Source organism: Pteropus medius, unplaced genomic scaffold, assembly GCF_902729225.1.
Source record: "Pteropus medius unplaced genomic scaffold, Ma_sr-lr_union100, whole genome shotgun sequence".
Lineage (NCBI taxonomy): Eukaryota > Metazoa > Chordata > Mammalia > Chiroptera > Pteropodidae > Pteropus > Pteropus medius.
The window spans coordinates 14,767,049-14,792,605 of record NW_024342473.1 but is presented as its reverse complement, the minus strand read 5'-3'; the positions used below and the strand labels follow the sequence as shown (position 1 = coordinate 14,792,605).

Sequence of the window (25,557 nt, the reverse complement as noted above, 5' to 3'; positions counted from 1 at the left end):
AGGAGAATTTTAGAGGGACTCTGAAAATTACAGAAGCCGAGAGACTGCAGAACCTTTATTCAAGGAAGGATTTTGGGTTTTTTTGTTTTTTGTTTTTGGCCCACAGCTCTATTTCCCAAAGAATATGGAATACTAAGTAAATTGGTAATTATCGACTAAGTTAGAGGCAGCTGTGATTGAGAAATTAGCCATGACCATTTTTCTTCTGTATGCTAACTGGAAAAGAATGTGAGGTATGTTTCCCTCTTCTTCTCCAGAGGCCTGTGTGTCTTAGAGGGCTGAGCTTCTCTTGCCACAGGGGCAAGTTAGAGGCTGTTCTTAGATTTTCTAAGAGTCTAGAGACTATGCTAATTGTTAGAGATGGAGAGGGCTGGGAAAGGGCTGGGGAGGAACCCAGGGACCAAAGGTCATTAAGGGTTGGCAGGATCTTTGAATGCTGGGCTTGGACCAGACTCCCTGGTGGTGACAGGGCCTTTGGGGAGTGACTAAGAGTATGGGAGAGAGATGGCTAGGGACTGAACAGTCACCTTGTGGCCTTGCATTTGGAGAAGATGCTGTAAGCAGCAGCAGCAGCAGCCTTAACTGGTCCACTGGGGCTTACACAATGGGCCACTCAGCAGTAACCACCACTGACCAGTTGCTGTTCCCCAAGATTCTAGAATCCTGAAGGCTTCAGAGTTCTGTATGGGAGGAGAATGAAGGGGCTCCTGAAAGTGGCTGGGATTGAATTTTCGGAGGTCCTGGTAGGTCTAAGTATGATTTGATTTAGAAAATTTGTGAAATGTGTCATGGAAAACATTCCCAAGTGTCATGGAACAATTTATTTCAGTTATGCTAAATAATGACCAAATCCTGCAGGGAAATTTTCTACCATATTTGGTAAAAATAGGTCTTACTTTTATTTTCTTTCTTCTTCTTTTTTTTTTTTTTAATCCTTTGGAAATGGTTGATCAATAACTGACAGGATATAACTATTCCAAACCCTTCTGGTAAAAATATCCTCAATCCTGGTAATTTAAATTCCAAATTACCTCCAGATGAGGCTTTAAAAACACCCTGCGATTAAATCCACACCAAGTGGAGTTTCTGTGGGAACATTCACTGACTCTGAGAATGACCTGAGAGATTTTGAAAGGCTTGGGGTCTGGACTGGGCTAGAAATTTCACTTGGGGCCCTTGGGCCCTGGACGCTTGCCTAGAGCTGAGCGATGGACTGGAAGTGCCTTAGGAGAGCAGATCTGGGAACTATCTCAGGGATCCCACGACCCTTTCTCACCTAACTTTATTAGACCAGGGAGGCCGAGCCACAGGGGGTGGCAGGGAGACACTGGGAAGGAGGCTAGAGCTGAGCGTTGGGAGGCAGCTAGTTCTTGTACGTTTGTGTGTATGTGTGCATCTGTGTGCCTGTGTTTCTTTATGTGTGGGGAGCAGCGGGGGAGCTGATGAGTGTCAGACAGGCTGCATGTGTCTGTGTCTCTATATGTGTCTGTCTTTTTCTGTGTGTGTCTGCATGTGTCTGTGTATGTCTGTGTGTATCTGTTTGTCTGCGGGTCTTTGTGTGAATCTCCGTGTCTCTCTGTGCATTTTTCTGTGTGTCTGTATGTCTGTATTTGCGTGTTTCTGTGTCTCTATGAGTCTGTGTCTCTGCACACGTGTGCGTGTGTGTGTGTGTCGTGGTGGGTGAGGGGTTCAGGAATGCATTTGAGTCAAGTCTTGGTTTTCTAAGAGAAGGTGGTTCACAGCACAGGTGGCCCAGCTTCTCATACCAGAAGCCCCCTCTGGAACTGCAGACCACCTACCTCACAGCCCCTGTGGCTGTGGCCTGTGTTTCCAGCAAGGAACAGGAAAATTCTGTTTGGCTGAGAGGAATGGAGAAAAGGAGCAGAGAGGAGCCTGAGTGGTGAGGCAATTGGCAAGGGCTCAGGGAAATCAAGGAACTGACTCCGAAGCTCTCAAAGTACAACTGCTCAATTTCCAGCCAGGTAGTTGCGCTCCACGCGTCCCCCTCCCTGTATGGTGTACAATGCCATGACAACCGCCGCCTCCCCCCTCCCCCGCCACACACACAGCATCCCCATCTCAGTCCTACTGTGGGGTAACAGCCTGGGAATGTGGGAGTGAATAGCTTTATTTTCACACCTGCTTTGTTTAGCCACTCCGCTAGGCACTTTCCACTTGCAATCTCATTGGATGAGCTTTTTCCTTAGTTTACGGATGAGGGAACTGAGGTCCAGAGTTGCTCAAATGAGTTGCTCAAGACGACAAGCCAATGAGTGTCAGAGCTGAGGCAGAACCCATGTGTGCTGAAGGCCAAAGTCAATGTCTTTTACCTGACAGTCCTCTACCTCTGATTTACCCTCTCGGTACATTTAGAAGTGCATACACTTGTGTCCTCCTCCCTCCCCCTCTCTGCCCGCAACCCCCCTTTAGGGCCCTCTTTGGAAGACCATAGCCCAGACATCAGGGATTCCCACATTATGGGAGTCTCTATTTATGATACACAGAAGCAACAACAACAACAAAACTGTAGGCCTGGTGACAGCCATTATTTTACACCCCTCTCCTCTTTCTGGGAATGGAAAAAGAGTCTCCAGGTAGCATAAGCTAATGAGCTAAGAGCATGAGCTTTGGAATCAGACAGCCTGAAATTTAAATCTCCATTTATTAGCTCTGTAACCCTGGATGAGTCACCTAACCTCTCTATGTTTCAGTTTCTTCATCTGAAAAAATTGGATTTTTCAATGGTATTTATTTCATTGGTAGTTGAGTGGATTAGATGAAGCAATGCCTATTCATGCACAGCATTTGGCACCCAATAATCACTCACTAATTGGAAGCTATAATTATTTATAATATGGTCGTAGCAGCAAAACCAACCAAAGCATCTAAATGATCACAAAAAAAAAACAGGGTGAACCCAGTCTTCCGGAGTAACAGAGATGTAATATCTCTGTTGTTGCCAAAAATCTGGAGAGGTGCCAAAACCAGAGGAGGTGGTGAGCAGCAGCTGATTGGCCTGGAAGAAGGAGGGGACAGACATCAGGGACCCCTAACCTTGAAGAGCAAAGTTCTATGATTGATTTGAACGAGTGTCTCTAACCTCCACCTCTTTCTGTTCTTGGAGTTTTAATAGGGCACACTGAGTCCTAGGCATATATAGGACAAGTATGATCCAGAATAAGGGCTGGAGGCCAATACTGGGAGGGAAAGCAAAGGGGGGCAGCCTGGCACCAGTTGCCAAAAAGCATGTCTGCTGTTTGTCCCCATCACCTGTTGGCTGGGAATTCTTGACATCATCATTGCAAAGGAGTATGACCAGCCCAGAGTGAATGCTGTTATAGTCCAGCCCCTCCTTCTGTCAACACCAGTGTGCCTCACAGGGAATGCTTTTTAATGGTTTTATTGTCTCGGTGAACAAAAAAGATTCCCGAACATTATAAAAAAAGTATATTAAAACAAGAAAAAGTGTGAAAGTAAAATATTAGCTTTTTCGAGCCATAGTTATTATAGACATACATACATATACACTTTTATTATGGGAGTTTTCAAATATACGCAAAGGTAGCTTGAATAGCATGGTGAAGCCCCATGTACTCATGATCTTCCTTGAACAACTGTAGAAGTGTGTGCCTGAGAGTCCCAATTAAAGCGACTTGGCATTTAATGTCTTTCCAAAATGTTAATGAGCTCCGGTGACTCCATAATGCAAATGTGTTAAATCTCCTGATATCCGAGCACCGGAAATTACTCCTCATCCCGTTCTCAAACTGCCTTGGCCACCTATCTAAATGAAAAAAGAGATGTTAATTAACACCCCAGATCATACAGGAATCTCGACTAGTGCCCAAAGCATACGAGGGATTCCATAAGAGATAATGTTCATTGAGCACTTACCTGTGCATTAGCCTCTTTTCCAGCTACTCTACCTGTATTAGCTCACTGAATTCTCACACCAGACCTGTGACATGTATCTTCTTTTTAAAAATTTTTTATTTTATTTTTTATTTTTCAATTACTTTCCTCTTTTCATCCCTGTTTTACAAATGAGGAAGTTCAACACAAAGAAGCTGAGCCACTTGCCCAACTTCACACAGAGGCAGAGCGAGGATTTAGACTCAAACTTCCCGTCTTCAGAGCCTGTTTTCTAATCCAGTGCACCAGGGAGAGGCTCCAAAACAGGTGACCCCTGAAACAAAGACTGACCTGGGCAAAATGATTCCTGCTGGGAAAGGTGGGAATGGAAAATCACTCGTCCTGAACACTGCTGTGGGACCAGGCCCCGTGCTGACTGTGTCCTGGTAGTGTCCTAACAGAGTGCCCACGGAGCCTGTAGACCTCCCTGGGAGATAACATGAGCATTCTTCCTGAATACTTCAGTCCTGGTTTCTTTCCTCTGTGCCAGGCCTTGGGTGGGAGTTCATGTTTTGAAAAAAATAAATACCTTCTGTGTGAATATGCATAGAAAGAAGTCAGAGAAAATACCTGCCAAATATTCACAAGTGCGGGTCCTCAACCCACCCACACTGGGAGAGGGGTCGTGGGGGTTATAGAAATTTTCTTTTTTGTTTATCTCGATTTTTTAATTTTTCTACAAAGAATTATTTGTGTTACAAAAAGTAAAGGAAGGAAAGAAGGAGAAAGGAGAAAAAAAAAAAAGAAAGAAAAAAATGATACCCTAACGTTGCCCTCAGCAGTTTGGGGCGGGGTAGGGTCGAGGGCAGCAGGTGGAGAAGTTGAGTGCCATCTGGCCATATGAGATGGGTAGCTCCAGGGACAGTGGGCACCAGCTCAGGTTAGGCACTGACTGGCTTTAAAGGTCACAGTGCTTGGGCCTCTCACCCCGTCCTCTCAGGACTCAGTGGCACTTAGAGGGTGCAGCAAGTCAGCTTGTATAAAAATACACACTGCCACCCAGCTCTGGTTTCTGGAGAGCCCTGGGGTGAGGGGAGCAGCCTCATTGTGACACCTCCAGGCCCACACTCATTTGGCAGGTCTTCCCAGGGTCGGGCTGTTTGTTTCTCAAACACTTCATCTTCAGAATTAAAAATAACCCTCCATTGTGCTTGGCTGTGCTCTCCCTGCCCTGGGGGCAGACATGGGCCATGCTCCCAGCCTGAGCATTTTCAGCCTGAACAGCCCTTTTACCCACCATATTCCTCTGCCCAGCTAGCCACCCTTCATCGTGAGCCCTTGATTAAAAAGGAGGGAAAAAGAGGAATTTGCAGTGTCTACCAGGTAGGAAAGTTACAAAGCCTCATCGAAATAGCAACACTGATGCCATTAAAATAGCAACAGATGCTCTTAAGAGAAAATGACAGGCCCTTTATCGACTATTAAACGCCATACAAACGTAAGTCCTTTGGCAGCATGGGATAGGGTTTGAAGAATGCCACGAGGCCTGGCTTGCCCCAAAATATCTATACAAGTTAAAAGTCCCATCAGAATCATTCCTTTCAGACAAAAAAGTTGTGCCCCCAAAGTCCCCTATTAAAACATCTGGGAGGGTTGGTGCTGGCGATTACAAATAAGACTTTCTTAGGTTGGTAGAAATCATTGCAATTTTAAAGTCTGACAAGTACAGGGCCTCACTTCCATTCTGACCTTTATTCCTGTGTCTAAGGATTCACAGGTGGGTATAAATAGTCTCCTCTACAGATGAGAAGACAGCCTCAGACAGAGTCAGCTCTGGAGGTACGGCTATGCTTAGAACCCTTTATGGGTTGCTTCCCCCATTATGCCAGTCAGTGATCACATTCGGTGCTTAGCTGCCTGGGACCCTGAGAAGGAGATTGGATGGGACAGAGCACTGATGACTGTTGGGAGAGAACCACCTCTAGCAATCTCTGGAGGGGTGGGTGTGGTGGTGGGGCCGGGCTTAGAGGCCAGAGACACACTTTACCCCTTCACGGTTTTACCTGGGGCCATCCACCTCATGCACAATAGGGGAAATGGTGCTGGAGCCACAGATGCTACATTTGGGATGACAAAAGGATTCACCGGGAGTTTCAACTGCAATTGTCTTAAGCTGCTGCCTGGAGCACTCTATTGAGAAACATGACAATAGATTATTAATATCTATCGCTGGTGCCAGGTTTGGGCATGATGAGATGTGTTTCAAGCGTTTGCCATCCCTGTGCCATACCCATCTGGAACCCCACCGTAAGGGTAATGATGGGAGTGGCCCTGCAGGGTAGGGGATGGCAGAGGTACAGACCACAAAAGCAGACACTTTTTTTTTAGTATACCACTTTTATTTTTAATTTTTCTTTTTAAATTAGAGTTGACATTCAGTATTATTTTATGTTAGTTTCAGGTGTACAGCATAGTAGTTAGACATTTATATAACTTATGACGTGATCTCCCAATTAGTCTAGTACCCACCTGGCACTATAGTTATTACAGTCTTACTATGTTCTCTACGCTGTACTTCACATCCCCATGACTATTTTGTAACTGCCAATTTGTACTTCTTAATCCTTTCACTTTTTCCACCAAGTCCCCCAACCCCTCTCTCATCTGGCAATCACCAGTTTGTTCTCTGTATCTATGAGTCTGTTTTCATTTTGTTTATTTTGTTCTTTAGATTCCACATATAAGTGAAATCACATGGTATTTGTCTTTCTCTGTCTGACTAATTTTACTTAGCATAATACCCTCTAGGTCCATCCGTGCTGTTGCAAATGGTAAGATTTCATTTTTTATGTCTGAGCATTATTTCATTGTATATTTGTACCACATCTTCATTATCCAACTGTCTATTGACGGGCACTTAGGTTGCTTCCAAATCTTGGCTATTGTAAATAGCACTGCATGGAAAATTAGACACTTCTTGCCAAGATATCAAGACCACTGCTCAGGAAGCCTCTAGCAGATGATGCAAAACCTGATATAGTCAGCTTTCCCACTGGGAAAATGAAGTTACAGTGCTCAACTGAGGCCCACTTAGAGGCCTGTGAGATAACTGGGAAATGCTTTGGAAGTGAGGTATCACATCGATCCAAGAAAGCAGTCTGGACTTCGCAGCCGTGCCGCTCCCTAGTCACTGATGTTTTCCCGAGACTCAGTGTGGAGAAGGAACGAGCTATAAAAGATGGGTAGAGAAGCTCCAACGTTTAAGCCAAAGGATCCTGATGGGGCCATTGGGTGGGCTTCATGTGCTCTTAGGAGGTGGTTCTCATGGCCACTGGGAGTTTCCGGAAGACTGGACAGGATAAAGAATTATTCTTAGGTAGATAGGACAGCCCCCAAAGCCCCTAGAACTTGGGGTTCTCATGGGAAAACCAGGAGCCTAAAGAGCAGGGTGAGTGGCCTCCCCTACATACTAATAACTGTCTTCCCATGCATCTGGCCAGACTTGATTTTCTGCCCTCCTTCCCCAGCAGGGCCTCCCGTGGCTCAGTAAGAATTCTTTGCTGCTCTTGCTCTCCTAGCACACCCCGCTGAGGCTTATTCCAAATTTTGTCTTAGTCCTCCATACTTGCTCCCTCATGCCTTTAACTCGATGATCTCATTTCCTTTTTTATTATAGAGAAAGGCCGAAACCCCCTCGGCTTTCCTCTTTGCTTCTAAATTATGTCTCTACATTCATCTCCTCTACCCTGCTACTGCTGTGAAAGGCTTGTTGACTCTTTTCCAAGGAAAGGCCCCCACTCATATCTTCCCTTCCATCTACCTGCTGTTCTTCCCCAGGATTTCCAGCTCTTTTTCTCCAGGGACCCAGTCCTGCTCTGGAGAGCCCTCCTCACTGGGCTGAGATGTTTCCTTGCACCTGGGGCCTTTATTTCTCTTTCTTTACTTGCCAAATACAACCTGTCTCTGCTTTGGTGGATTGGTTGGTTGATTGATTTATTGATTGCTGAGAAAGCTGCCTCCGCCTTCCCACCCCCACTGCCCTTACTCTGCCTTAGGGCCTCAGAACAAAGTGATCCTTATCAGCAAGACATGGGCTGTGGCCAGCCCTGGTGTCTATCCCATTCAGCCCACAGACTGCTCACCTGCCTTTCCCCAAGGTTCCCATGCTCCGAATGACCTCAGGCGCCCAGGTGTTCCCTGGATTCTGAGCATGACTCACCTCAGAATCAACAGCTCTGTCACTCCGCACTGAGGGACCTCAGCTTGTCACAAAGCCTCTATTTCCAGTGTCAAGTGGTGATAATAATACCTGCCTCACAGGCTTATTGTGAAGACAAAATGGGATAATTAATGTAAAGCGCCTAGCATAGTGCCGGACAATATTAAGTGTATAGTAGATCATAGTTATTATTGAGTATCTTAGAGCTATTGCATTGTGATTACGGGCAGCTCAGTATCTCATTAGGTAGTCAGTTCACTGTTGCCTTGGACGTCATTCCATTTCTTAGCAAGTTTTCCTTATTTCTTTAACAAATACTGACAAAGCACAAAGTATGTGCAAGGCACTCTCTTAAGTACTTTACAAATTTTAACTATTTTAACCCTCATGACAACACTATGATGTATCCCTGTTTTACAAAAGAGGAAATTTAGGCACAGAAGTATTAGGTATCATGCCCAAGATCACAGAGCTGGTGAGTGGCGGAGCCAGGAACAGGACCTTGGAGGCTGACTCCAAAATCCTTCTACTTTATACACAGCTGCCTGTTAGGTGGAGCTTAATTAAAAAGACATAAACTAACTCTGCTCATGGGAGTGCTCTGGAGTAACAGAGAACAGTCCTCATGCTGGTTTCATTAAAGTCCAGACACCCCATCTTGTTTATGTTTGTTTCCTCACTCATTCATTACAAAAAGACATCTATGGAATATGCGCTGAGGCGCACTGGTGACCAAGACAGGCCTGGTCCTGGCTCTTGCACTGCTGCAGGCACCTAACAGCAGCTGACAGTGCCTGGCTCACATTAGGAGCTCTGGGGACTGGAGTGGGCTAGGTTTCTGCAGAAAAGCCCCAGAGGGGTCACTGCGAGAACACAAAGTTCCACTAGAGGGCGCTGTACCGTAGAGCTGCCCTGAGGACGGGCTTACGTGCAAGAGAGGAGAGTTGAAGGGCAGTGTTGGGGTTGTTCAGGGAATCCTGGAGGGTTTTAGAACTGGAAAGAATCAGTCACATTTACCAGGGTCACATTCACTTGATCAGAGACCACAGCCAAGTCCCCTGAGTCTAACACACTGGTGGCCACAGCCAACTGCAGGGCCCCAGGTAAACTTCCTGAGAGAAATGGACACTCCCCTTGGTTCCCAACTAACCAGCCCAGCACTGCCCGCTCCCTCTCCATGCCTTTCCTGAAAACACTCCTTCCCCATCCCCACAGTCTTTCAGCCAGTGCTGAGACAAAGGTCTGGTGCAAGAAACAACTGGCTTCAGGCTTGGAGCAGTTAAACAGGCAAGGATGAATCAGTCCCAGTTGGCCTCAGCGAGCTAAACATAGGCTGGGAGAGGGATCCAATGAAGGAAACAGTAAGATTACTTAATACTGGTTCCAAGAGCATTTGAGGAGTTGAGTGTTTATGGGCATTAAAACGGAAAAAATACTACTAGATTTTAGGTTATATACAAATGTGGTTATTGTCCTACAGGATAATAAAACCATAACATTTGGGATAGTCCTTTCTACTGGCTAGAAAACTGCAAGTTAACATGTAACTTCTCCATGGCTGAGCTCGATAATCAAATAGCACATGGGTAAATCAAACACAGGTACCTCCTCTGGAGCGTTAAATAATCTTTAGGTGGTGCTGTTAAACAAAGCCCACGTATGACTTTGAAAGGACACATTGAACTCTCTTTTGCCTATTTCTAAGTACTATATAATTTTTCCCAACAGAAACATGCATCTCTAAGATTGCCTTGTGTATTTGCTTATTACAGTCTCAACCTACAAAACATAAGCTCCATGAAGGCATGAACTCCATCAATTCTGATGACCACCACATCCCTATATTCTATTCCAGTTCAGGTGCAAAGTAAGTGTTCAATAAATATTTGTTGGTTAAAGAAAATAAGATACTTTATAATCGAAAGTTATAATTGGAGACAGAAAGTAGAATAGAGGTTACTAGAGGCTGGGGCGAGGGTGGTAATGGGGAGTTACTGTTTAATGGGGCAGAGCTTCAATTTGGGGTGATGAAAAAGTTCTGGAGATGGATAATGGCAATGGTTGCACAACAGTGCAAATGTACTTAATGCCACTGAACCATACACTTAAAATGATTTAAGTGCTAATTTTTGTTATGTATAATTTATCACAAAAATGTTATGTGATTATAATAGCGGCCTCGTGTCCAGGGCTCCTTCTGTGCAAGGCGCTGCTTTAAGCACTTTATGTATATTAAATCATGTACTTCCTCCAACTCTGTGCAATAGGCATTTTCACTATATAACTAAAGGAATGAGGTAGAGAGAAGTAACTTACCCAAAGTCACTCATCTAGTGAATCGTAGAGCTGGGATTTGGGGCCAGGCACACTGTGTTACTAACTGTGGGTCCATTTATGGTCCAGACTATCCACACTGTGTAAGTCTCCAAGGAGTAGTAATCCGTCTTCTCTGGAGAAGTCAAGGAAGGCTTCCCGGAGGAGTTGGAACGCGAATCAGACTTCCTGTCACACAGGGGTGCCAGATCGATTTGCCCTCTGCTGTGGTTGCTTCCCTTGACACATTCCTGGCTCCAGTTTGCTGAAGCTAGTGCCCCGCACCTCCAATCCCAGAGCCTACCAAAAGAAATGTGTGTATTGTGGGTAGAGTCAGAAGGGATTAGGATGCAGGCACAGCCTGCACCTCTTTCCTTTGCCTCTGTTTTAGGGCTAATGAGCAGGCCTTATTGACTTGGAGAGGCCAGCAACTGTAAGGAGAGAGGATTTTGCTGCCTGCACCTGTGCTCAAAATGTGGCTACCACTTCCCTAGCCTCCACAGCTGCTTAATGAGATTGCCCTATGTGCTGCTGTGCCCTGAGGGGCAGGCAATGCTTAAATACTTTATTAGACAGACAATGCCCTGCACCTGGTCCAGCCCAGCAGCCCACCAGTGCCACATATGCTACTAGGGTCTGAGCGAGAAATGTAGATGTGTGCTCACAAGAGTGGGGTTTTCTTCTCTTACTTTCTGACCCAAGCCAGAGTGGTGACTTCACTGCAAATGGTTCCAAATTGGAGCTCTCAAAATATTTATTCTGCTACCGCAGCAGTTGGACTGCACAGACCTGTCCCCAGAGCATTAGTCAGACAGGTCTAGCCAGGTTCAGCCATAGAGAATGCTGAATATCCTGGGCCCCACGCACGCATTTGAGAAAACAGGAAAGGATCATGGGAGCGTGGCTTTAATTGCAAGGTATATGGTATTTCCGTGTGGGCAGAGGGACGGGATGTTTATTATGGGCTCCCAGTCGTGAAAGACAGTGCACCAGATGCTTCTCAGCTGCCCCAACCCTCACACAGCAACTCACCCCTCACTGGGCTCCTTGGCCAGCAAAGATTTTCTGCCAAGTAGACAAAGCCTCTCCAGGGATAGAGGAAAATCTCAGAGGTCCCACAAGGTTTTAACGGAGGAGGATGTTGGCCAAGAAGTTTCCCTGAGGCCAGGTTGGTAAAATGAAATATATCTAGGTCAAATCTGATTTCCTCTTCTCTGATACAATGGCTCTTTCAGTATTTTCAGTAAAAATACTGAAACTGGTGAAGACAAAGCTTATCGTCTCTATCAATTCACTTTGCTTAAAAGGAGGCGAATCTGCTTTCCGGGAGTTTTTGAAGCCCCTTTATAGGAGCAAGGCAATACCTCCATTTCTGGGGGTCGCCTGGTCACTCCATGGCTCTGTATACCATAATCCTCACAGAGGCTGCAAGGCACTGAACCCCATTCCACAGAGGCGGGAATGGAGACTGGGGCAGGGCTTGCACAAGGTCCTGCAGACGGTGGGTGGCAGAACTGGAATGTCAAAGGGCATGATGGCTATTACAGATTAGTCTCCACATTTGATTCCTCACTCACCCTTCTCTGGAAATGTAAAGCATCATTTCCTCAATTTTACAGATAAGAACTGAGTCACAAAGTCAATGTCCTTATTGGCATCTTTGGAACAGAAAACAAACCCGAGGCCTCTTCACTCTCTTTCTTTTAGGGTTCAAGGAGGAATGGCTATTTGCTCTGCCTGCTGCACCCCCTGCCCCCAAGAGGCCTGCTGGTCACTCCAGCAGCTCACCAGAAAGACATGAGGCTAGGTTGCCAGTAAAATCCCCCCAGAAGCACCAGGTAAGGTAGAGATTTGTAAGGAAGGTTCTTCTCTCACCTCTGGAAATCCCAAGGAGGTTGGAGACAGGGAAGAGAAGAGGGTCCAGAATGGGTCTGTAGGCCACCGGAAGGGCTCCCAGATGAGCCCCTCTGAGCTGACGGAGCTGAGAGTGGGCCTGGCACAGCTGCTTGGCTCTAGGTGAAGGTGCGGCCAGGTGCCTGCCTGCGTGGGTCCACAAGAACCCATGGGCAGTGCGCTTCTTAATGCCCCCATGCTGGCAGCTGTGGATGAGACACTTGCCGTATCACATGCTTCTTCTGTCTGTGGGACCCTCACAGGCACTCTGTTTGGAGCAACTTGAGAGCAACTATTTCATTTGGAAAGCAAACACTGAGAACAGTTAAGACCTAAATCATGACTTCATTCTTCCCCAGATGTCAGACAGCAGTTAAAATAAGGTGGTGTTTATAGAATAAAGCCCAACTATTCCATGTCAGAGGAACAAGACCAAGTCAGTATACTTGTTTGGGATTTCAAGGTTCCTTATGCCCTTGAGGAAAATCCTGTGATACAGAACACTGAGGCTGGAAGATGAGATCCACGAGATCAGGGACCTTGTTGGGTTGCTCACTGCTATATCTCACATCTGGAACAGAGCCTAGAATGTAGTAGGTGCTCAGTAAATGCTTGTGCAATGAATGAATGGTTGACTTCCACTATTTCTAAGTAAGATTAATAAGATATTCAGGCAGGTAGAGAAGGGATCTGCATTGGGAAGCTCCTTCTCTGTCTGACTCTGCCATTGGGATCTCATTAATTCTCGGAGAACACTCTGAGGTCGGGGAGACTTTGTAAGCAGAGAATCTGAGGCTCGGTCTTGCTGAAGGTAACAGGATTAATAAAATCAATAACCGGCAGGGTTGGGGCTCAAACCCAGGTATGATTGATTCCAGGCTTCCTCCTTCCCCCCTGAACCACCCCAATAAGACCCTTAATGTTTCACGTGTTGACAGTACCGAGACCTCTTTTACCTATAAGACATGTCATGTTAACTGTACAATCTGGGGTGGCCTCTGTGCCATACCCCAGTGCATCTCAGAAGAGCAATAACTGTAGGTAGGGGTTACAGTTCTGGAAAGGAGGGAGGACAAGTGTGTATGTGTGTGAGGGGGAGGGTGGCTTATATGTCAAGTCTGAGTTTCAAAGGCAGATAGAAGTGAATGCCATTAATTGGTTAACTCATCTGTACACAGCGTAAATACAAAGCACTTAAAATTTAGTAAATTTGAAAGCAGAAATCATGTAATATTTGTCTTTATATTCTCAGTGGCTAATCCAATTCCTGGCACATAATAGTTTAGTAATATGCATTGGCTGGATGAATTTATTGGTCTTTTCACATGCATCATGTTGAATAGTATTAGGGCTCACAAGAAAGAAGAATCCAACATTGACTCTACAGCAAAATAACAATAATCCTGTTGTGCTTTAGCTTTTAGCTTTCCTCGGATACTTTTATCTATCTTGACCCCAAGAGGTAGGCAGACATCAATCCCATATCAACAGACAAAAACCCCAAAGCAGAGAAGTGCTATGATCTGGCCAAGGACCTGAGCATTATTAACATTAGAGACAGAACTAAAACCAGATGCTAGTGTCGTTGGTCCTTTCCAGCACCCCACACTTAGCCCCACACTCTCCTCTCTTCATTTGCATGTGGTCTGTACCCCTACAACAGAAAAGTTTTGAGCAGACCAAAAAAGAGGTCTCCTTTTTGCATCCTCACAGCAAGCACCACACCTACACTCCCAGCACACCTCTATAGCTGACACATGGAGGCTACATTTAAAAATAGCACCAGTACTATGGCTATGTCACCCTGAATGTGCCCTATCTCATCCGATCTCAAAAGCTAAGCAGGGTCAGGCCTGGTTAGTACTTGAAGGGGAGACCACCTGGGAATACCAGGTGCTGTCGACATTAAAAATAAACAAACAAAAAACAAACAAACAAATAAATAGATAGATAGATTGATTGATTAATTAATTAATTAATTAGATTTTAAAAAATAGCACCAGTAAGATGGCTTCCCATAGAGAAGGTTTGGACGCCCAGGGAGATGTCTTCTTTTTAATCAGAAAACAGTTGTTGGATAAGCACGGACTGTTCTGTAGTGCTGGAAAAACCTCCTTCTCAAGGCATTCCTGGCAGAAGGTGACTCCCAGGTCTCAGCAGTCTAGGTGGGGCGAGAACAGCAGGTGTTAATCTGTGGGCCTGGAGAGAGTGGGAATTGGTCGGTCACTCCAGAGGGCAGGATGAGAGTGCTCTCTCTCAGCTTATTCCCCAGGCCACCAATGTTACTAGGGACAACTGACCTCCCGCTTAGGATGGACACCCCTGCCCTACTCCCAGGTATGTGTGAGCCAGAGAGTGGTCCTTTGGCTTCAGTGTTAAATGCCTTTCTAAAAGAACCTCACTCAGATTTTACGTGCAAAGCAGCTGGGAAGAGCAGAGCAGACCAGTCCAGCCATCCTCCCAGCATGGAGGTACACGGCTTCCTATCAATGGCATGAAACCCCTTCACAGGAGTAAAAGGTCCCTGTCATCACAAATCCCCAGGGAGGAGAGGTTCCCACCTTGGGTGCGTCCACTGACATAATCACATTCTAGGTTACACCCCTCCCCCACTCTCGCCTTGCTGTCCGCCATAGAAAGCACAGGTTTCAATCATTATAAGGTTTTTGTAAAATGACCTCATTTTCTTGTGCGTCTGCCAAGTCTTATGCATGTCAAAAATTATGGGGCCAAGAATCATTCTAGAAATTATGATGCTCTATCAAAAAATGAGAATTCTTGCCAGAGAAAGAGGAGAGAGATGTAGAATGAAGGTCTAGAGGAGATATTGACAGAATAAATAGTGATATTTATCTCCCCCATGCCATACGCGCACATGGAGAGCCAGAAACATGGCCCTCTCACTCGTGTTTCTAGACCCCCTTGTGCACATTTCAGCCACAGCACTTAACAAAGGGCTGCCGCGTAGCCCAGTCTCAGTACACGCCACTCACTGGTCCAGCGGTCTCAGTGGCTGGAACCTGGAGTTGTGGAACAGACAGCCTACCCGGCCATGCCTAGTTGTCTCAGTCTTATCTGTACTGTCAGCTATTATCCTGCCCCGGCCGCAGTCCCCTGCACTTCTACCTGACCTAAGACTGTACCACCGAGCACAGAAACGATTCAATGTCTTACTCATTTTGGAGGTTCACAGCATGTTAAACTGATGTAGGACAGGACAGATTTCCCTGAGTTGCTGGGGGGAGACAGAGCCCTGCGCCAAGAGAAGAAGAGGGTCCTTTGGCGGAGAGTAAAGAAAGAATTCAACACACACGCCAAAGTGAGAGTCAAAAGGAAAGTTTATTGGAAAAGGGGTAACATTACACAGAGTGTGGTCTCCTCTCAGAGGCAGAGAGAGAGAGAGAGAGAGAGAGAGAGAAAGTAAAGGCACTGAGAGGGACCTTGAGTATTTAGAGAATTCAGTTTATATGTCATTCTTTAGTTCTCATTTCTTGTGGTATAGGCATCCAGTGAGGAATTGGAAGAGTATTTGCGTATAAAGGTAAGAATATCAAAATGAAAGGCCTGCTGGCAGTTCCCAGCCTTTAATCCTTAGGTTTCCCCATGGTTTTAGCCACAGAGAATGACTCTTGGTTCCTGTTTCTCCTTCATAGGTGTGGGAAATGGGTTGTTAGCAATCCCAGCAGAAATCTTCCTTTGTTCTGCAGGTGTCCCCCTGGCCTGGCTGCTGGGCTGATCAGCATATGGCAGTCTCTGATTGTGGCTTGATTAACATTTTAATTCTCTTGCCTCCTCCCTGCATTAAAACTCTACCTCTGCATAGCAAATCCTTCCCAAGTCTGCCTTTATCTCTATTATAACCAAGGATTTTGCATGCATGTCCTCCAAGTTTTGCTCAATAATCAGGATTACTCTGTGTCAGCAGGGTCTGACTCAGTTGCCTTAGCAAAGGTTGCAGTGGAAGGGCGGGTGCTGCTTGAGAAAAGGCTGGGTCCTGCCTACTTAAGTCAGAAATGTTTCTCCCCAACACACAGATCCTGACTTCCTGTCTCTAACGCTGTTTGTCTGGCTTTTCTCTGTTAAGAATGCTTAGATGCATAAGCTCAGTGGAGGAGTATGGATGATGAGATGTAAGAACCCTCTGAAAGACCAAGAGCATACACCAGGGACCATGGGGTCTTGCTCCATATGCCCCCACACCTGCTTCTTATCTGGATTGTTCTGTGGAAGACCCATAAGTATAAATGACTTTAGGCAGTGTGGAAAGAAAAAATCCATACACATGATGTCATCTACTTTTTTAAAAGGCAATATTGCTTTGATACTAAGTACTGAAATACATGTATAATTCAGTACTAAATTATATGGTTCAAAGATGTCACAAAGAAACCTCTCAGGAGGGGAGGACTGAAATTGAGATGGAAAGTTTCCTGTGCAGTTCGTGCTTGAAATACACTATAATATTTAAAGAGTCCTCATTTGGGACTAGGCCCTAGACTAGACAATTTGAGTATATTTTCTTATTTTGTCCTCGTCATAACACTATAGCATAAGAAATTATTATTCCCATTTTATGGATGAGAAAAATTAAGGTTCAGAATGACTCAGAATCTTTCCTGAGAGCACATAGCCAGTAGGTAAGGGAAGAAGGAATCAACACCAGATCCTCTGGTTCCATAGCCAAGCTCCTTCTCTTCCATGATTCTCAAGCTGTACCCCTCCCCGGCACACCCAAGGGGCAGGACAGAGGGCTGTAGGTGACTGCAGACAGCCTCAGCACTGAGTCTGTGGTAAAGTGGGTTATGTCTCGCCAGGGCTTTATATCAGTGGTCAGAGTACAGGACCAGAGACCAGTGTGCCTCCCTAAGGAAACATGGCCACCAGTGAGGATCTCAGCACCAATCTGCTTCTTCAGGCCGATGGATAGAAGCAGCCAATTGGACTGCAGGAAGAGGAAGGCAAAATGCTCTGTAGAGAGAGGGAGAGAGCGTGCTGATGGAGGTTGAGACGCACAAACACTGCTCCCAGCGCACCACAGAAGGACTCATACCTGGGAGGTCCCTGGTGAGCCAGTCAGGGTCCTACCCTACCCTGGATTTGGCCCCCACTGTTTCCCCAGCCTGGGCTTTGGTGGCCAGGGGCCTAAATGAACTCCTATCTAGGGTCTACCCTCTGTCTCCAGCTCCCTCTCAAGAGACACAGGGAACAGGCACGAGCAATGACAGACTGGCTGCCTCCAGGGACAATGCCCTGCTGGCCACATAAAAGCTTTCCTGTGCCTCTCGTTTTTCCATCCTTTTTTCCTACTGCTGTCCCTGGCCCCTGCCCTTTCAAGACATTGATTGCCAGCGTCATCTGCCAGGCCCTTCATGTGTGAGGCAATCCATTCATTTTATTCCCCTCACTACCATGGTCTTTGTATTGTTATTTACCTTTATTATTCTTTAAAGCACTTCACAATTTTAAAAGACCTTTTGATGAGACCCTCAGTAAAGACAGGAAACAGGTTTTATTCTTTAGATTCCTAGAGTCGTCATGTTAACAAGCCCTTAAAGGTCATCCATTCAGGCCCTTCATTTCCTAGAGGCAGGAACTGATTCCCAGAGAGGTGGGTGGCTTTCCAAGGGCCCCACAGTAAGCTCCTAGCAGCTCAGGACCTGTGATGGGAAATTGCTAGTGATAATGTCTATAAAATAAGATCATTTCCATAAAATACTTAGCAGCTCTATTCCTGTCCCTGACTTCTCTGTGGGGTCAGGCATCATGGGGCAGTCGAAAGCATTTACCCTTGGCAGAGGTCAGAGCTGGGTTTGGCTCCCACCAGCTCTGCCTCTTTACTGACTGTAGGCAGGCCCACTGCCAACATTCGCAGGACCCAGGCAGGAAGGCCCCATGCCATATGACTCAATATTAAAAAGTTTAAAAATATATATAACAGACTTAAATGTATGAGTTCTAGTCTCCAACCTTGATGGATATACTTTCATAATGACTTGCAAGGCCAGTTTTGGTTTTGAATCTCAGACCCCTTGGAGTTCTGCTTTGATATGATGAAGGGAGAAGACCTGGTCTCCATTCTCTTCCCCATCTATGCCTGACCCTTCACGTCCCACTCTCTCCCCACAAATTCTGTCCTACATCACAAGAAGCCTCACATGCATGTGTGGAGACAACCAGCCTACACGCCCTGGCTAATGGCAGATATCAACCTCCCAGCACCCCGTTAGCAGTATGCACCCAGGAAAAGAGGTCTATGTGGGCTTTGAAAGAAGGTTTGGGGCCATCTAGGCAGGAGATTCTGGGGTTCCAGGCACCCAGAGCATTGTCTAGTGGGGGACATACAGGCTTTGGGTAAGCATATCCCCTTGCCCTTGGGACTCTACTCTTGGAAGGCAGTGTGGCCAAGAGGACCAAAGCGAAGCCCTCTCTATAGCAGAAGGGGCTGGCCATGTGATTTTAGAAAAGCATTAATTTCCTTGCCCAGAATAATAGAAATAAAAATACTTATCTTGTAGAGTTGCTTTAAGGATTAAATAAGATACTTCATATAAAAAACCTGGCACACAGTAAGTGCTCGATAAATGTTCATTTTTTAAATTTGCATCTGACCTTCTAAGCGCCTCTCCAGTTTTCTCTTCCTTCCTCTCCACCACCCCTCCAACCTGATATCCCTACCTTCATCCCCTCTTCTTTCTCTCTAAAGCCCAAATGAGACTGAGTTTGGCACACCTGACTCCAGTAGCCCTGAATGGATCACTTTCCTCCTTTCCTGCAGGAGAGCTGTGATATTCCGCTTTGTTCATTTAGAAAATATTCTTGGATTTTTCTGATTTTAAGGAAGGGGAGATATTGTGGTTTACAGAGTGGGTTAGAAACCTCATATTACACTCTTGTTTGAGAAGTTTAAAAAAGTCCTTTGGGGCTTGACCAAAAACTCTTGGTTTTTCCTTGGCAGAAATTTGATTTCCTGTGAGATGTCAAAACATGCCACTGAACGTAACTTTCAGAGGGTTTATATTTTGTTCTGTCTGGTTTTAAAATGGATGAAAGATGCTTCCTTTGTGTTACCCTCAGCAGAAATGCACACATCTGTGTAATTTGCTCTCAGTCTGCTTGGGACTGAGGGTCTATGGAGAGATGCAGACACTGCCAAGTTCAGATCTTTTTTCAAAGCTCTCCTTTTCTCCAGAAACCCCTTTCAGGAAAAAAACTCAGCATCTCATCTTTGTTTCCTGTGACCTAAGCCTGTTTTTATGCATGTTGCTGCTGCATAGGCAAAAGCTCAGCCTTCATTCCTAGAAACTGGAGCCTGTGCCAGAGGTCAGACTCCCCATCAGCCTCACAATCCCCCCATCGCCCCAGGTATTGTCTTGAGTCTTTGAGATTGAGGTGCCTTAGAGCGATACGCTTGTCTTTTGTGTTAATGAAACTTTTTGAATTTTGCTTCTCCCACTACATCTAGGTTTTGAGGAATGAAGTTTAACCTCCATCCCCAAAGACACATCTGTTCTTCAGTTTTACATTATTTAGGATCAGAGTGAGAGAGCCAGGATTTCTGTCTGGAAGGAATGGCCAAAAATTAATAAAACACCTAAGTTGCTTTCTTTATATAAAATGTTTTCCATGAGTTGGATCGTTGCATATTTTCCTCCAACTTTTACCCAATTCTACATTCATCTTGTTTTCCCACATCTCAAAATGCACTTGCCTTTGAGTTCTAGGTGATACAAGCAATTCACGATCATTCTTACCTTGATTCCATTCATTTGGCAAATATTTATTGAGCACCTACTGTGTGTAAGGCATTGTGTTAGGTACTGGGAGGGATACAAAGATTCATGAGCCGTGATTTCTGCTCTCAAGTTTATAAACCTGTCTTGGTTCAGTTATTCTTTCTATTGAGACATTTTCTATCTTTTCTGTGTATTTTTAAGTCAGTGACTCCTCCCTGGAAAGAGAACCATGTCTGTGCTTTTCTTTCTACATTTGAATAAGAAAGCATCTACATAACAGTTTTTCTAACCCAGCCCAAGTACCCAGCGCCACAGACATACAAGGGAAGTTCAAGTCATGGGCCTTTCCTCAATGATCTAGCTGAGAAGAGAAGGCAATTATTTAGCAATATAGGACAAATGCCCAGATATAAACAAACTCAAATTTTTATAGTTAGGTGATTTTTAAACTTTGATAGCCGAAATTTAAATTTGACAATTATAGTATCTACCAAAGCTTAGCATATATATCCTAAGACTCAGACATTCCAGTCCTAAATGCATATCTAACAACTGTGTACATATTTTCAACAAAAGCCACCTAAAAGAATCTTCATGACAGCATTCTTTGTAACATTTCTGTAATGAAAACTATTCAAATGCCCTTGGCTTTGGTAGAAGGAATAAATAAATTGTGATAGAATCAAATAATGGGATAGTAAACAGCAATGAGAATAAATAACCTATCTGAATACACAGTAATATGGATGGAACTCACAAAACTAATGCTTAGATAAAGTAACCAGAAGCAAAAAACAAAACAACAACAACAACAAAAAACATTTTATTTTTTCTATTTCTAGAAAGGACAAAAATAGGCAAAATTACTCTATCTTTTTAGAAGAAATTACTTTGTGGGGATAGGGACTGGAAAAGGGCAGGAGGGGACTTCTGGGGCTGGGAACATTCTGTTTTTGATCTAAGTGCTAGCTCTGTTGATGTGTTCACTTTCCAATCCTTTATTTGTTCACTTTTCTGCCTAGATATTATACTTCGTTAAAAAGTTTCATAGATCCACCGATTTAAAAATAGCTAGAACTTTAAATCACAAGTCAAGAAGCCTGATTCTAATTATCAGTCATATCTTTGGGCAAATTATTCTCTGTGTGCCTTGGAGTTTTCATTAGTGAAATAGAGATAAGGCTTTCTTCTATGCTTCCAGCTAGATGCTTTATTTTATATGGAGAAACCCAGCATGCCAAGAGGAGGTTGTGGACTTTGTTGTGTTATTTCACCGTATGTTTAGGATTCTGCTCTCAATTAAAATCTATTTCATGAAGTATGAACTTTTTAATATAGACTCTGACTCGGTCTTTGGATCATGCCTTCCTTTTACTATGTTTATTCTCTTCAACTCCTCAGTCTCTCAGAACAGTACCTCAATCTGAACGCCTTCCCTTATGACATTATGGTATTTGACCTCAAAAATATCCAATGGAATATGGCATCCTCTGAGAATACGGAAGCTTATTTAATTCTGTTCTGGAATAATAGACATGAAAGCGAAGGTGGAATCTGAAAAGGAATTCTTGCTACTCTTAAGTTCAGTTCTAAGTCTTAGAAATTGTGACTCATTCAAAGCTGGTTTTGACCTCCTCTCACTTCCCCCTGCTCTGCAGTGCTGTCTGACCATGGGGTGGTGTCCACCTCCTGCCCAGGACCCTTCCCAGCAGCTCTGATCATGGATGCTCCTGACCTGTATCTTCCCATTCCCATCTGTTCTCCTCTAACAGTCCCAACAGAAAGCACATAGTACACTCTTTAACTTATCACATCTACCTTTAAGTATAATTCTACCACTTCACCTAGTGTGAGAACTTTACAACAGAATGACCCCATGTCTCCACTCCTGGCCTTTGTTCTATTGTCATTATGATTCTGATTTTACTTCTACATATTTTATAAACTCTACATTGTTATTATTTTTGCTCAAATATATTTTACAGAGGTTTAAATAATTTTGAAATTTTATTATTTAGCCGTGAAGTTAATATTTCTAGTACTGTTCATTCCTTTGCTTAGATCCATATTTCTATCTTGAGTTATTTTCCTTCTGTCCAAAGAACTTCCTTTAACATTGCTTACCTGCAGTTTACTGGTGATGGGTTCTCTCAGCATTTATATGCCTGAAAAGGTTTTTATTTCACCTTCAGCTTAAAAAATATTTTTGTTAGGTATGGAATTCTATGTTGACAGGTTTTTTGCTTTGTTTTATTTTGTTTTTAAGCTGGGCAGGAGCCCTGAGCCCCCAGCAGTAAGAAGTGGCCAGTTCCCACAGGCCTGGGCCTTCCCACACCAGCCTGAGCAAAACCCAACATCAGGACTCCCATGAGCCTCTATTACAGGTTTGTTTTTTAACCTCAGTTCTATAAAGATGTCGTTCCACTCTTTACTTGCATTGTTTCCAAATAAGAATTACTACTGCCATTTTTATCTTTGTTCCTCTGTATATAATTTTTCTTCTTTCTCTGGTTGCTTTTAAGAGTTTCTCTTTATCATTGGTTTTGAGCAATTTGATTATCGTATGCCTTAGTGTAGCTTTCTTCATGTTTCTTGTGCTCAGGGTTTATTGCACTTCTTAGATATGTGGTTTGTAGTTTTCATCACATTTGGGGCTATTATTTTCTCAAATAATTTTTCTATTTCCCAGCTTTCTCCCATTTGTATTCAGAGACTCCTATTACATGTATATAAGGCTGTCATCAAGTTCACTAGTTTTTCTTCTGCAGTGTCCAGAAAGAACCTTTAATTCAATCTCTGACATTGTCAGTTCCATCTCTGTAAGTTTGATTTGAGTCTTCCATGTTGCCACTTAACATGTTTAATCTTTCCTTTAGCTTCTTGAACATATGAAATACAATTATGATGACCATTTTAATGTCTTTCTCTGCTAACTCTAACATCTGTGTCGGTTTTGGGTCAGTTTCAATTGATCGACTTATCTCCTCCCCCTAGGCCTTATTTTTGTACTTTTCTGCATGCCTGAGAAATTTTTATTTGATACCAGGCACTGTTGGGCACTGGATGTTTTTGTATTCCTATAAATATGCTGCCATGATTACTTATAAAATCCTAGGTCTGACAATACCCACTCTGGCCTCCACATATGCTATGGCTAATGTCCAAAATCATTAACAGGCATTCATAGCATACTCCCCAGTGCAGGGTTCACCATCATAATATGAATATCCTGTGTTAAAGTTTTCCACATTAGTTATAGCTTGTTGAACATTTGTATCTGGTATTTCTTTAAAAAATAGTCTTGTAGCATTTCAGTCTTCTCAATTCCATGGTTATTCAAAGTTTTTCAAAACTCCTACCATAGTTTAACTAACTATTTTTATACTTCTTAAACTTTCAAATCCATCGTTAAACAAATGAGAAATCAGAATGCACATAATTCTTTGATTAAGTAAATATACAGTCAGAAATACTACATTTCATGCACTTTCATGTACCATTCAAAAAAATTACATGGAATAGGAATTCTAAGTTTAAATTCAAGAGGGTTAACTACATAAATGATCAGAAATACATACAATTCTTATAAGCAGCTTCATACTTGTCTGTCACTTCTCAGTGTCAACATTTATAAATTAACAGACATGCTTCTCACATGATCACCGAAGGTTTGTATTCTTTGGCAGGAGTGATCTAGTCAAAAAGAAAAAGAAAGAAAAAAGCGCCCAGTTGAACTCTGAGAAAAAGGACACAGTTTTTCCTGTAGCCACATCAGAGCACGGAGCCTATGTATATTAGTGATGAAGGGCTCAACCTGTATCCTACCACCCAAATACAGTTTAGGCTTCTATGGGTGCTCCATAAAGGCTGTGGGGCCATGGAGAGGGGCAGTACTGATGTTTTAACAGCCAAGCATGTTGTTTCTAACAGTGATAATAAAGCATGGCTCTTTAAAAAGAACAATTACTCTTCCTGACGTAACTTCAAAAGTTTGGGATTTTTCTCCAAACATCTGCCTCCCTTTACAGTTCAGCCATCTAAAAATTTATGTTGTAAGTATTTATATTCCCCGGCCTGCTCCAATACTTGCCACAAGAAACCTGGATCAGGTGCTTTCTTTCCTTGGTCCTAGAACTAACTACGTCTTTCCATCCTCAGGAAGACTTCTCTAGAATCAATCTCTTGAAGCTGTCGATCAAGTCCACCATATCTGCTCCTTCCTGAATAACACCTACACCAGTCTAGCCTGGAAGGATGACATGACTTTCCCCTTTGGACACTATCCCTAGGGCCTAGCACAGCATCTGTCTATTATAGGCACTCAATGCGTGCTTGTTGAGGAAATGACCAAATACCAAGTACATATCCCTGGGACTCAATGCAGACCATTTCATGTGTGAGCCCCAACTTCCTTAGACCTTCAGAACTCAGCTATGGCTGGGTTAACGACTCTGACTTAGTGACAAGATTCCAAGCTTATGGAGGCAGGATGCAGACTTTCTGCCTGAACCACTAGACCACAAGCTGCCTGTATAACAAAAGACTGACCCTCTGATCTTTCTCCTCCTTATCCCTCCATCCCCTGGAGCCCATGTCGGAGAGAGAAACTGCTATCATCTACCAGGCAGCTGGGTTCAGCAGCTTGATGTTGGGTCATAAGCAGAGAAACATATAAACAAACTCTGGAGCTGTTGTCATTGTTTAAAGTTTCTACAGGGACCACTCTAGGCAGGAGCTGGCTCCATGTAGGCTCACTTCCCTGACAGCTCTTGCCAAAGACCATCCCACTGAGGATCAGTATGTTGAAAGTTCTAAATGCTAGAGTCACTCAATCATCAGCCATCCAGCTAAACTGTAATTTCCCACCACAAACTGTCTAATGTAATGTAACATGTTGAGAAGAGACCTAGCAGATTCAACTGGATGTGCCCTTCTTCTGCTCAATTCTGTTTCCCGAGGTCACAGTCCTGGCATGCAGGTGAGGGTTGCTGGTTGAGTCCTGCTCTGTCATTCCTGTGTAAAGATTAAGTTAGGCTGCAAAATCAGATGCAATTTCACAAACTCAGTCTTAACTTTAAATAGTAGCAGGTTACTATTCATTCACTGAAAATTATTGAATACCTACTAAGTGCTCAGCAAGGCTGTAAAATTAGACATGACTCCTGTTCTTGTGTATCTTTCATTATAATGGGGGTTAATTTATAGTTATAAGAAATTATAATCCAGTGATAAACACTGTAATGGAAGAAATGTAGAGTGACATATGCCCTACTTTTTTTCTTCTTTTGGTAGAAGATAACATACAGAAAAGTCCATATGCCCTATATACAAACTAACAAATAATTGTTAGGTCTAATTCAAGAATACTTGCCAATACCCAAGAAGCCCTGATCAAAAAGCAAATTCCTTGATCAAAAGCAAATTCCACTCACCCTCACCCACCATGGTAATCACTCTCCTACCTTTTGAAGTAATCATTGTCTTGCTTTTCTTTTTGTTTTAACTCAACTCCTGTGTGTCATCGCTAAAGAAGATAGGAGTAGACTC

General features: G+C 43.9%; 2 long non-coding RNA genes and 1 pseudogene across 3 annotated transcripts; 2 read left to right on the top strand and 1 right to left on the bottom strand.

Annotated features, from left to right (window-relative positions):
• Positions 1-142: 142 nt before the first annotated feature.
• Positions 143-25,549, top strand: LOC120604558 (uncharacterized). Of its 2 annotated transcripts, none has more exons than XR_005653372.1 (5): positions 143-743; positions 9,800-9,938; positions 12,092-12,222; positions 22,285-22,394; positions 24,169-25,549. It is a non-coding gene; the product is annotated as an uncharacterized LOC120604558 (long non-coding RNA). The 2 variants fall into 2 exon arrangements; XR_005653371.1 differs by having other exon boundaries at positions 22,277-22,394.
• LOC120604560 (uncharacterized) lies at positions 3,385-4,508 on the bottom strand. The gene is made up of 2 exons (XR_005653374.1): positions 3,895-4,508; positions 3,385-3,784 (listed from the first exon to the last, which is right to left on the bottom strand). It is a non-coding gene; the product is annotated as an uncharacterized LOC120604560 (long non-coding RNA).
• On the top strand, positions 14,064-14,182 carry LOC120604729 (uncharacterized; annotated as a pseudogene).
• Positions 25,550-25,557: the final 8 nt, after the last annotated feature.